We start from the raw sequence: 12,613 nt of genomic DNA, 5'->3' as shown, positions 1-12,613 counted from the left end.
GTAAAAACCTTAATTTCCATGTATTAACTTACTCTAAACTTATGGTTAATCTCAATTTTCCTTAAAATAAAGAATACAACAGAGGATCTTTTTTTCCACTCTAGTATATTCTCTCTTGGATTCCACCTGTATTCTCTCTTGAATATCCATTCCCTTTTATCTCTTCTTGCCCTTCTCTATGAAAATTTATTTTTATAAAAATATTTTGCTTTATACACAGAAACATAGAGACACACAGAAGAGAGTCACTGTCACTGTCATTGACATTCCGTTGCTCATCTCCATCTTGAGACTTGTTACTGTTTTTGGCATATCGAATATGCCACGGGTAGCTTGCCAGGCTCTGCCATGTGGGCGAGATACTCTCAGTAGCTTACTGGGCTCTCAGAGAGGGGCAGAGACAAAAGAGAGTATTGAAAAAAAATAAAGAAAATAGAGTACATAAGTGTACTGTAATTTGGCACAAAATATGCTCAGTAGGTTGATATGGAGATAGATAGCAAGAATTATAAATGTTGTTGTGGTTGACTTAAGGTATATTATAGTATTCCAGGTGGAAGGCAAAGAATATGTGAAGACTTAGAGAAAATACATTGACTTACTTGTTCAGAATCAGAATGAGAGCTTCTGTGGTTAAAATGCAAAACATAGAGAAAGCCTATGAGAATACTGACTGAGTTGCTTTTATTTTACTATTCTATTTCTGGACTGGAGTAATAGCAAAGCAGGTAGGGCACTTGCCTTGCATGCGGCCAACCCGGGTTTGCTTTCTATGTCCCTCTCATAGAGTCCAGCAAGCTACCAGGAGTATGTCGCCCACATGGCAGAGCCTGGCAAGCTATCTGTGACGTATTTGATATGCCCCAAACAGTAGCAAATCTCACAATGGAGACATTACTGGTGCCTGCTCGAGCAACTCGATGAGCAACGGGATGACAGTGAAACAGTGATTTTGTTTCTAGTGCCTAATTATATAGGACTAGATACATAAATGGACACCAGTTTCTTTTTTTGTGTTAATGAAATAATATTTAATAACCTTTGAAATATTTTTCCAGATGTCTTGCTTGCTATTCATTCTTCTTTGGAAGTATGAGTATGTTTATGCATTTTATTTTGGCAATTTAGGCAATTTTAATAATGCCATCCCTTGTTATTAGCACTGGAATTAACATGCTTTCCTGTAAATATGTCTCAATGTTTCAAGATCCGTATTTAAATAATCACATAGTTTTAAAAATGTTTTTCCAGACAAAACGGCTGACAGGGAGACAAAAGAATAAGACTGTCATCCATTGAGTGGTAATGTCAATACCTTTTGTAAGTCATATAAAAGTAAGGAATATGTCTTCTCGGCTATTAGTTAAGTGTAGGTAAATTTCTCAACCCTTTCTGTAGCTTTGTTTCTTCGTGTCTGACATAAATTGGGAGATATTAATGATGTAATGACAGATTCACTTAATTTAACCTAAGGCAAGTCAAAATGTACATAATGGAAGACTACCAAGTTGTTTAGATAAATATGTAACAGTCCAACCCCATCACACTTAGAAAGTGCTTATACAAATCTATTTTTCATCTAGGTGTCTTGTTCTGAGTATTCTTTGTGTGCGTATTACACTAGATGTAAGGATAGCAAGGTTTGCTGATAAAAAGAGATAAGAAAAAAATGCTTATAAATATCAGCCTCCAAAAAATAAAATACTTCAGCAGACCATTAAAGAGTGAAGTAAAATGACGTGTATTTCTGCATGACTTCCAAAAATGGTCATAAATGAAACATAGTGGAATTCAAACTCTGGTCATTTAACATCTCTCAAAACGTTCATATTATCCAGAAGTTCTCAAGTTAGTCAAGGAAAAATATGTTTAAGGTATTTTCTTAGGAATATGAGATATTTTATGTTTGCATGAGCCAAGGAAAAGAAAGGCACATGTCATTTTGTTTAGAGAACTCAAATAAGGTTTATGGTCCCAGGTTAGAAGTGTCTTGTTCTGAAAGACATGTAAGAAGCCATATTTACTATTCCTGATAAAGAACTCCTTGCTACACCTGATAAAGAACTCCTCCCTAACTGTGTTATTCAATTAAGCCATTTAATTAATTAAGCCAGTTTACCTCTTCACAGATAAAATCATTTTAAGTTATTAAATCCCATGAGGCAGCAAGGCATTCGCAAAACATGCTTGGAATCTTTGGGCTGAAATTAACTTCTAAGAAAAATACATTATACACCCATTCCTTTGTGTTTCTTATAATTCATACTTGCTTACAATGACCTTAACCAACTTATTGTATTATTGAAAAATGTGTAGTTGCTGTCATTGTGAAGATTAAAGAGAAAACTCTGCAAATAAGAAGCCTCGTTTTCTTTCTAAATCTTTTGTTTCAAAAGTCAATGAAGCAGAATTTGTTCCAGAGTAGTAGTCATTGGCAAAATGAAATAAAAAATGTTTGTCTTACTGTAGAGGCAAAGTGTCATTTTGTGTCAAAACCCTTTTTGTATAGTGACCCAATGGGAACTGACAAATAAAAAGCAAGAAGTCAAACTAGCTTTTTATTTAGAAGTAACATTTATAGAAACTAGAAAATGAAGGTGATAAAGGAGGACTTGAGACAGGGAACAGAATATATGGGTTAAGTAAAAGAAAACATCCTAAAATTAATAATATAGCCCTTCTATTTTACCTCAGGAGGCAGAGCTAAAAGTTAGTTTCTACAGTTTCATACTCACTCTTGGATCCACTTAGTAAAAACAAAAGATGTCTAAGTTTGCTTTATATGTAACTATTATAACTGATCTGCACTTGCAGTTTGAATTTATCTATTAATATTTCTAGACATAGACACTGTCTTGTAGATTCCCCTGTCTCTTCACTATCTCTTCAGATTCATAACCTAAATCCCCAGGGATATTCAAGCCACGCAGCTGAAACACCAGGCCCCCCAGCTGATAATTCTGAGACACCTTCAGAAGGCCGTGGACCATTTTCCTATCCTGCCAAACTCTGGTAACTGCACCCACAGGGCACTGCTGTCACTGTGCCAACACTTACTACCATGGCTTCACTCAGAATCTCTACAGACTCATTTCAGTTCTACACAGCCTGAACTATCTGCTGCATGAAACCTCCAAATTCAATAGTACTGAAATTTCAGTAGGAGAGCACAAAATTGGATGACAAAATTACATGAAGCCAACTAAACTCAACCAACAAAAGCAATGACCTAGAAGGCTCATCTAGGGACGAATAGTATAGTAAATCTCCAGGCAAAGATTCAAAAGACCCTTGGTGAGGTAGAAAAAGTTTCACAAATATTCTTTCACTAAATCGGTTTTGATCATCCATTTTACAATTTGGTTTTAACAGGCAATATTAAACAAATTATTATGTGCCTGCTAATATAGCAGGGTTGGGGGATGGGTGCAAAAAAGGGACAGTGATGGAGGGAAGGTCACTAAATACTAGGATTGGTTTGAAACATCAAAAGCTCATACAAACTGTATTATGACAACTTCGTAAATCATGGCATTTAAATAAAATTTAATTTTTTTCTGCATATGCTTTCATATGTGTTCATTCCATTTTATTTATTTATTTTTATTCTTTACATTTTAATGTCCAACAATGATGAAAAGAAATATTCATATTCACTTTTTTTTTTGTTTTGTTTTGTTTTGTTGGGGGGCTACACCTGGCAGTACTCAGGGTTTACTTCTGGCTTTACACTTAGGAATTACTCCTAGCAGTGCTTACGGGACCATATGGAATGCCAGGAACAAACCCAGGTCAACTTTGTGCAAGGCAAATTCCCTACCCTCTACACTATTTTTCAGGCCCCTTGATACTCTTTTGGATAAGAAAATTGAGTCTCAAAAAGAATTAAGTTGTTCTCTGTGACATAGTGTCATAAATGTGTATCATATCATATATATGTATTTATAAGCATATATATATATAAAGAATGACTGATATTACTGCAGAGATAAACATAGAAAATGTTCATCTTCTTGTGGAGTGTCTTTCTAGAATAAAAAAATAAGCAAAGAATGAATTAAGGTAATTTAATGCAATGATAAATGATATGGGACAAAAGGGGGTCTATACTAATTAAATGGTCATGAATGTCCTCTCTGAGAAAGTGACATTTGAACTGGGAGTACGTGTTTAACAAGGAAATGTCAACCAAAATCTATTCAGAAATGTTCCAGGAGGAAATTTGTGAGTGAGCACTTCAGAATAGAAAAAAGGGTACTGTTTGAGGTTTCCATTGCACATAGCTGCTTTTGAATGTTTATTATACATGCTGCTATTTGAAAATGTTTTTCAATAGTTATTTCCTATATACATGTTCTTTAGTATTCAAGAATTCAACTCAGGCAATAACTTTAAGGATAAGTTTAGGTCCAGGCTGTGCTTTCTTTCTTTAAAAAAAAACTCATATTCTCTGGCAGCTCTAATGTGCCATGAATATTAAATTAAAATCAATTGCACACTTACTTATCCTACTCTAGGGATAAAAAGCATAAGCTAAGTTAGAATTAACTTCCACTTTAAAAACATGACTTCATTTCAAAAGCTTAAGGTACTTTCTGAGAAAGTTTGATATCTTGCCTCTCATTAGAAGTCTTATACAGCTAGTTTGGGTAAAAATATGGAAAACAGTATTAAAATGCATATCAAGACAACGTGAGAAGAACTAGATTTTTTTTCCTAGATACTCTAATGTCTTCAGATTTTGTAGTAGAGAGAAGCTCATCTCCTAACATAAGTGTTCTTCCACTCTCAGTGATTAAACAACCATATTCTAAACTACAGAAATATTATTTTTCAAATTCATGATCATTTCAATGTATAACTGCTACAAAGGAGGTATATTTAGGAAGTTCCAGAAGAACGATTTATAAGAGAAAGTAAGATCCAAAGTCTCATTCTAATACTGAAGCTTAAGAACTGAAACTAAATGTATTGTGCTTAGGGTGGTCCCTAGATTTTATCATACAGAAGTTAATTCTCAGGTCATTTATGATGTGATACACTGTTATTTTATAATGATAAATCTATGAATCTGTGGAAAATAGGTGTGAAAATTTTGTATAGGCTATCTAAAGAAGTCCTATCAAGAAATATAGAGAAAAGCCAGCCCACAAAAAAAGAGTAGCTGGTAATATAATATTTTTAGGACAGAATAAATATTAGGATATAGAGATAAGGACCACCTATACTGGGACTGTTTTATTCCATTTTATTATTTTAATTTTATATATTCCCATCCAAGTACTAATCAGGCCTGATAACTGGAGCGATAGCATATAAGGTAGGGCATTTGCCTTGCACATGGCTGACCCAAGTTTGAGTCCTCTGTGCCTCTCATAGAGCTCTGCAAGCTACCGAGAGTATCCTGCCCGCTTGGCAGAGCCTGGCAAGCTCCCCATGGCGTATTTAATATGCCAAAAACAGTAACAACCAGTCTCACAATGGAGACGTTACTGGTGCCCGCTCAAGCAAATCGATCAACAACGGGACGACAGTGCTATGACAGTGCTAATTTTATATTTTAAGAGAGAAGATACAGAGATACGAAGAAGTGGCTGACTTACATACTAATTACAGTAAGAAAGAAAGCAAACCATTTTTTCAGGTAAAGGCAGTTTCAGAAAGCTAGTGTAATGTGTAAGGAACTTTCCTTGCATGAAGTTGATTTTGGTTCTGTTAACAGCACCATGTATGGTGCCCGAATCCCCAGATGAGCTGCTTATTGTAAGTGAGTCCTATGCACCTCCAAGGGTGGCCCCTATCCCTCCACCCACTACCCACTCCAAAGGGAAAAATGGATAAGGATACTTTTATACTATATGGTAGTAATTAGGGATACAAAATATGATTGAGTATTTTGGAAGTTAAGAGGTAAGTTTCATCAATGTAAAGAGATAAGAAAGATAATGTGGAGCATGGCAATAGGCACCACAGCAGAGAGATCTGCCCCTGCATAGCAGATAAGACCTATCCCTGCATAGAAACCCAGTAGCGAGTGTCTGGGTGCATTTTACAAGGACCAGATATCTGGCCTTGAGACTAATGCAATCGCCAAGAATTGTCACCTAACTGCATTCCTAATTGCAGCATCTAGGCCTAAACGGGACTGGGCCAGGACAAAGCAGAGTTGGAAAGGTGATAGGTCAGTAATGCTAAACTTTATGTGATTGGACCATCATCTTAAGCCAAGACCACCTATACAATATGTGTGTGTTCGGCAATAAAGTGAGTCGCCATCAACTGTATCCCAGAGTGGTTCCTCCATGCACCCATTATCCTTCGCCCCACGTCTGCCCAGACTTGGTGCACACTGTCTGGGCACAATGGGGAAAACTGGTTCCCAACAAGATAAGGACAGAGAAATCTCTGTTAAGTTTTGCATTCATCCATTAAGTTTTGCAAAACAGAGGTTATTAGAGATCTTACATAAAATAATATGAGTAGTAAAAGGTACTGTGGAGTAGGTTTGGAAGTGAGAAGGAGAGAAAAAAAATGTGATAGGCTGTGTGTTTAATGGGGAGTTTTTCAGAAAGTTGGAATGTGTATCTGAAATGGGATATTAGAAAGTAGTTGAAATGGAGCCACATGAATCAATGAATTTTTTGGGGGGGAAATTGAATATGATGCAGGTTTCATAACATTTTAGTAGTCTTGGGTTAAATTCACCATACAAAGAAAGAATATAGGAGACAGGTGGCCATTCAGGTAGAAGGACTGGCCTTTAAAGAAGAAACTTACTTGCTTCTAGAGAAGCTGAAGAAAAATTTGAACAAATGAAAGAGGGGAAATGGTGGGAAATTGACAAGCTTCTCTCTGAAAAAAAGAGCCTGTAGGGAAGGCTTAGGGCAGCTGTGAATGTAAGGAGCTATTTCAGATACAAGATTTAAATCAGTCAGAATTCAACTCCAGAGTTATCTCACTATAGCATCTGTGTGAACCTCAAATCACTTTCAATTTACTGATAATACGCAGAGAAGGCAGCAATTTCAAAATGGTCTCATTTCTTTTATTTATTTAATTTTATTTTTATAAAGTTGTTAAAAATAATTTATTACATTCAATATCCCGTTACCAATCCCACCACCATTATACCATCCTATGACCATTATTTCGAATTTTCCCAACCACCACTCAAACCAGCCTCAATAGCAGGCCCTAAATAATTTATAGTGTATTTTTTGCTATGAATCATTCACTAAAAAGGATAAAAAAGAAGGTTTCCTTAGAAGAAAGTGTGTGAAGATTGTTGTATCTCACCCTGGAGCCATTATCCCTTGATTGCTAGCATGTTGTTACAGGTAGAGCCTTTGTGTTTATATATATATATATATATTTATATATATATAAACATGTGTATGCATATACATATCTATATATACATACACATATATAAAATGTGTGTATATACACTTATGTATGTATATACATATATACATATTTTTTTGTCAAGATTGGTTCCTTTCTACTTCACATCCCATCCAATGTGGCATGCTACTCCTGGTATATCAGTGGTATAGAATATGAGCTGTTGCTCCAGGATTTTGAATGGGGTGATACAGCTGGAGTTAAATTTTTAATTAGATGGTGACTTTGGGGTCTGGAGGTCTCTATGCAGCTTGTTGATCTCTTCCAAGATTTATTTGTGAGTCTCCAGATTATGGTTATTAATGAGCTTATTTTTGGGGTCCCACCCAGCGATTCTCAGAGCTTACTCCTGGATCTGAGCTCAGGGATCACTCCTGGCAGGTTTCAGGGACCATAAAGGGTGCCAGGGATCAAACCGGGTACACCCAGCTCAAAACCTGCGCACTCCCCTCTGTACTATCTCTCTTTTCTCCGTTTCCTCACTAATTTCCGTCTGTCCCCGGAGACAGAAGTTCTTCCTCCCCCCTCTCCTACTGATGGGGTTGACTTTGAGGGAATCCCAAACCCAGAGACACTCAGGTGATCCTCAGGGACCTCCGTGATTTATAACAGCCGCTCCCCTCTGCTCCGGCCTGGCACTCAGCTCAGCCCCCCCCCGCCCCCCTCAGGCTAGGACCCCACCCCGGAGGACTGTCTACAGGAGCTGGGTGGGACCCAATTTGGTTATTAATAAAACGCGGAGCAGATCGTGGGGAAGGGTGCGTGCAACCTCAGCCAGCAGTGCAACTGGCAAATGTCCCGAAGGTCTAGTGCAGGGAGGCAGCCGCTGTAGGGGGATCTTCCATTGGAGGGGATGCACGAAGATTAGCGTTTAGTTGGAATTGAACTCTGAGTTCAGCAATCCTCCGCGGCCATGCGAGATAACACCCCGCTTGCAGACAGCCCCAAAGCATGGGGTCTGCATCTCGGCCTCTCATCTCCAGGGGGATAGCTCAAGTACCTTCTGCTGTACCGCACGGATTCCGCCTCCCCCCTTCCCGGGCCAATGGCCATATCTGCTCCCAGGCTCTCGGTCCCCCAAGGCCTTCCTGATTCTGGGTAGTACCCCAAAACAAAACGAAAAGTGGGAACTAACCAAGGAGGGAACCAGCACCCCTGCAGCTACCCCCATGCCCCAGGGTCAGCTCTCCAGGGGGAGCCAAACATCATCCTATCTTGCTTAAGTGGGGCTTCTTAGGATTGATCAGCAGGAAGAGTGCTCGCCTTGCATGAGGCCAACTGGGGTTTCAATCCCATATGGTCCCTCATATATATATATATACATATGTATGTATATATATATGTATATGTGTGTGTGTTTGTGTGTGTGCATGTATACACACACATATACCTCTTGGGGACCCTGGCAAGCTACCGAGAGTATTCTGCCTATACGGGCAGAGCCTGGCGAGCTTCCTGTGGTGTATTCAATATGTCAAAAACAGTAACAATAGGTCTTATTCCCCTGACCCTGAAAGAGTCTCCAATAGTTGGGAATGAGGAGTAAGGAGAGGCTGCTAAAATCTCAGAGCTGGGAGGAATAGAGACGTTACTGGTGCTGGCTGGAGTAAATCTAGGAACCGGCTGACAGTGATACAGTAATGAGCTTATATGGTGCCAGAGGGAGTTTGTAGTTGTGACTGCCAGGCTCCTGGAAGAACGCAGGGCTGGTGGGAGGTCTCTCATGCCTGAATCCATGGCAATCTGGAGATTTTGTTCACAAATCCACATACCCTATTTTTTCCATTAGGTTCATTAATTGATGAGGCTCATCTGAGCCTGTGGAGATCAGATGTGAGCATAGCAGTGATTGAGTTCTGTTGGTTTTCAGCTACTAGGGCTCTGTTTGGGCCAGTGGTGGGCTCACGTACCCCCCCACCAGGTGCCCTGGATATGAGATTCAGCCTGACTCTGGGTCTGGAGGCATCTTCAAACTTGTTGATCTCTTCTGAGATTTATTTGCGAGTCTCTCAAAAGGGTCTCATTTAGACTAAAGCAGATATTCTTTACTTTTGATACATGTGTTAAGGGAATGATACTGTTTTCAAGACATCTCAGTAGGACCAGGTGTAAAAATTATGCTTTGTCAATATTCAGAAAACTACATTTAAAAATCATACCTAAAATTACTAAGGAACAATGACCAAATCTCTGATCTTCCCCAAATTATCTACAGCTACACTTCAACTTTAATGGCATTTTAGAAAGAGAATTATTAGTATATTTTTATATAGAATCCAGCTGTATTGTCTGGCAGTTGGTACTAAAGCAGTTAACAATGGCTAATATTTGTTGGTCAAGTATATAAGCAAAGGAAAATAAAATGTACTGTGTTTAGTAACTATAATCACTAGATAAAGTTCATAGCATCTTTGGAAATAATGTGCATCTAAAAAGTGTTCTCTTAAATACTGGTTTTATCATTGCTAAAATTATTATTTGTTCACGACTTCATTATAGTTTCTGCAACATCTAAGGACAGAAAAATGTTCATGGTTACAAATGTTCATGGTTACTTTAATCAAGTTGATAAGTCTTCATAAATAGGCAAATGGAACTATCGGTAAGTTTACCATTTTTCACCTTTTACTTTAAGTAATGTGTTAATGATTCATATCATTTCCATGTCTGTGACATTTTCATTATTATAAGATTATTCAATTATCAATATTGTGTCCATTTCTATTAATAAAATTAATTTTCACTTTAACCATTTCATACGGATGGTGTTATTAATGTAATCCAATCTGCTTGAAAACCTGAACATTGTGGTTCCATTAAGCTGATGGAGTTCGCTATTGACAGGTTAAATACAATACATTTTCCCAGGGCTCTGGCCAACTTTTCTACATATGCAATTGAAATCATTTGTGCTAGTAATAGAATAGATATAAAAGGGATTTCTTGCTATTTGTTTCTTTTAGATTATATGGTGGACTGGAATGATATCATAGCAAGTAGAGCATTTGCCTTGCACGAGGCCAACCTGGGTTTTAATCCTCTGTCCCTCTCAGAGAGCCTGGCAAGCTACCGACAGTATCCCGCCTGCACAGCAGAGCCTGGCAAGCTACCTGTGACATATTCAATATGCCAAAAACAGTAACAACAAGTCTCACAATGGAGACATTACTGATGCTCATTCGAGCAAATCAATGAACAACGGGAAGACAGTGCTACAGATTATATGATGCTCATAAATTCTATTTTAGTGCCCTCTCCTTGCTGTTTTTTATTAATTAATTTTGCTGCTATTTCATTATAAATACATGACAAGTAGGACTGTAATTACAGCTTGAAAATTAACAACTGGACATAAATTTACTGGACCTCATCAGTTATTTTCTGTTAATATTGGTTGTTTCCAGCTTGTCAAAGCATATAAAAACATATTATAATATTATGTGAACACTAACATTACTATATTTTAATATGTGCACCTGTATTCATTTTCCAATCTAACTGAAATCTATTAAGAGTGATATTTTACTATTCTTATGCTTGAAATTGACATCCTCATCAATATAGAGGAATACTTAATATGAAAAAAATAGAATTTTTTTAAAAAGATGAAAATCTCCCTTTGTAATTAAATTGGTCTAGATCTAATATTATATTTTGCTTTGAAATTATTTGCAATTATTTTTATTTTTGAAAATTCTACACCACTGAATGATTCTAAGAGGCATAACAAAATAAAGTCCTAAGATTAATTGCTTTGCTAAATATTTACCCAGAAATATTTTTATCATATTTTATCCTTCTACCTTCTCTAGCAAATGGTAACATCGCACTGGATTCTATTACAGGCAGTAGTTTTCTTAATACTCTTTAGAGCTCATATTAGATTTCTATTTAGGATTTACCAGGATGACATGTATTCTAATTATGTTCTATCATATTTCTACATATTCTCAAGGGAGATGCTGGCATATCCTTCTCTTGTGGGAAAGATTTGACAGAATAAAAATCAGATATCAACCCTAGACTATAAATATTAACTTCTTTTTTACCATATTTAAAATATAAAACTAAATTCTGTCAGAAGATTTTTTAAAGGCATATCTATTTCTCCATAGGGAAAAAAATGACATTTCTTTCTATTTCATATTGAAATTTTATTATAGATAATGTCACACACAAAAGTAGAATAGGATGATAAAGCTCTGCATATACCACCTTCAGAGATTCCATTTTCTGACATTCTATAAGTGAGTAATCTAAGTGATTTTATGACTGTGCATTTACAAGTAATTAAGAAGTTACCTGACAGCCCTTAAGCATGAAAGAGTCAGAGGTACTTTGCTAGACTTTATCCTTCCTAACTCATATATCAAGCTGAAAAGTAATATAATGATTATATTAATGCAATTACATATTAAACTATACTTCTTTTTGTGAAAAAGTAACTTTTTGTAGATAGAATTCCTACCATCAGAAATCTTACCTATTTATTAGAAAATAGGATACAAGCATATTTCAACAAGATGCACTTGAGTTATTATCTATAACTAGAGGTCAAATATTAGCATATTAATTAATTTATTTATATTTGTATTTATACCTTCATGAAAAATCTCTGTAATCTAATTTAAACCCTCCTTCTTGTTAGATATTACTCTCATTACTGCTTTTCAATAAGAGACAATCAACTTGAAATTTATATAAACATGTGAAGAATAAATTCTTAAATTCCGTGGAAAGTGCCATTCTGGTTAATATTTCATAGTAGTACTCTAGTCTAATATAAAAGAATTGTACTTAGGTTATTAGAGAATTACAACGGTGCTATTAATAAAAGAAAAGTGATACAATTTCTAGTAGCTCTTGAATATATTTGGACATTAATCCATGCTTGTTTTTACAGGAAAATGACTCGTATTTATACTCTTGCACAAATTTTTTCGCTTTTCACGCGGCCGACCCAAGTTCGATTCCTCTGCCCCTCTCGGAGAGCCCGGCAAGCTACCGAGAGTATTGAGCCCACTCGGCAGAGCCTGGCAAGCTAACCGTGCATATTGGATATGCCAAAAACAGTAACAATAGGTCTCTCAATGAGAGACACTACTGGTGCCTGCTCGAACAAATCGATGAGCAACAGGATGACAGTGACAGTGATTAATATTCAAGGATGAGGTATACTTACTCTAATTTATTTCTGTATTTTTTTATA

The sequence above is a fragment of the Sorex araneus genome, chromosome 1 (assembly GCF_027595985.1).
Source record: "Sorex araneus isolate mSorAra2 chromosome 1, mSorAra2.pri, whole genome shotgun sequence".
NCBI classification, from domain to species: domain Eukaryota; kingdom Metazoa; phylum Chordata; class Mammalia; order Eulipotyphla; family Soricidae; genus Sorex; species Sorex araneus.
The sequence above is the reverse complement of the archived record's forward strand: the minus strand, read 5'-3'. Positions refer to the sequence as shown.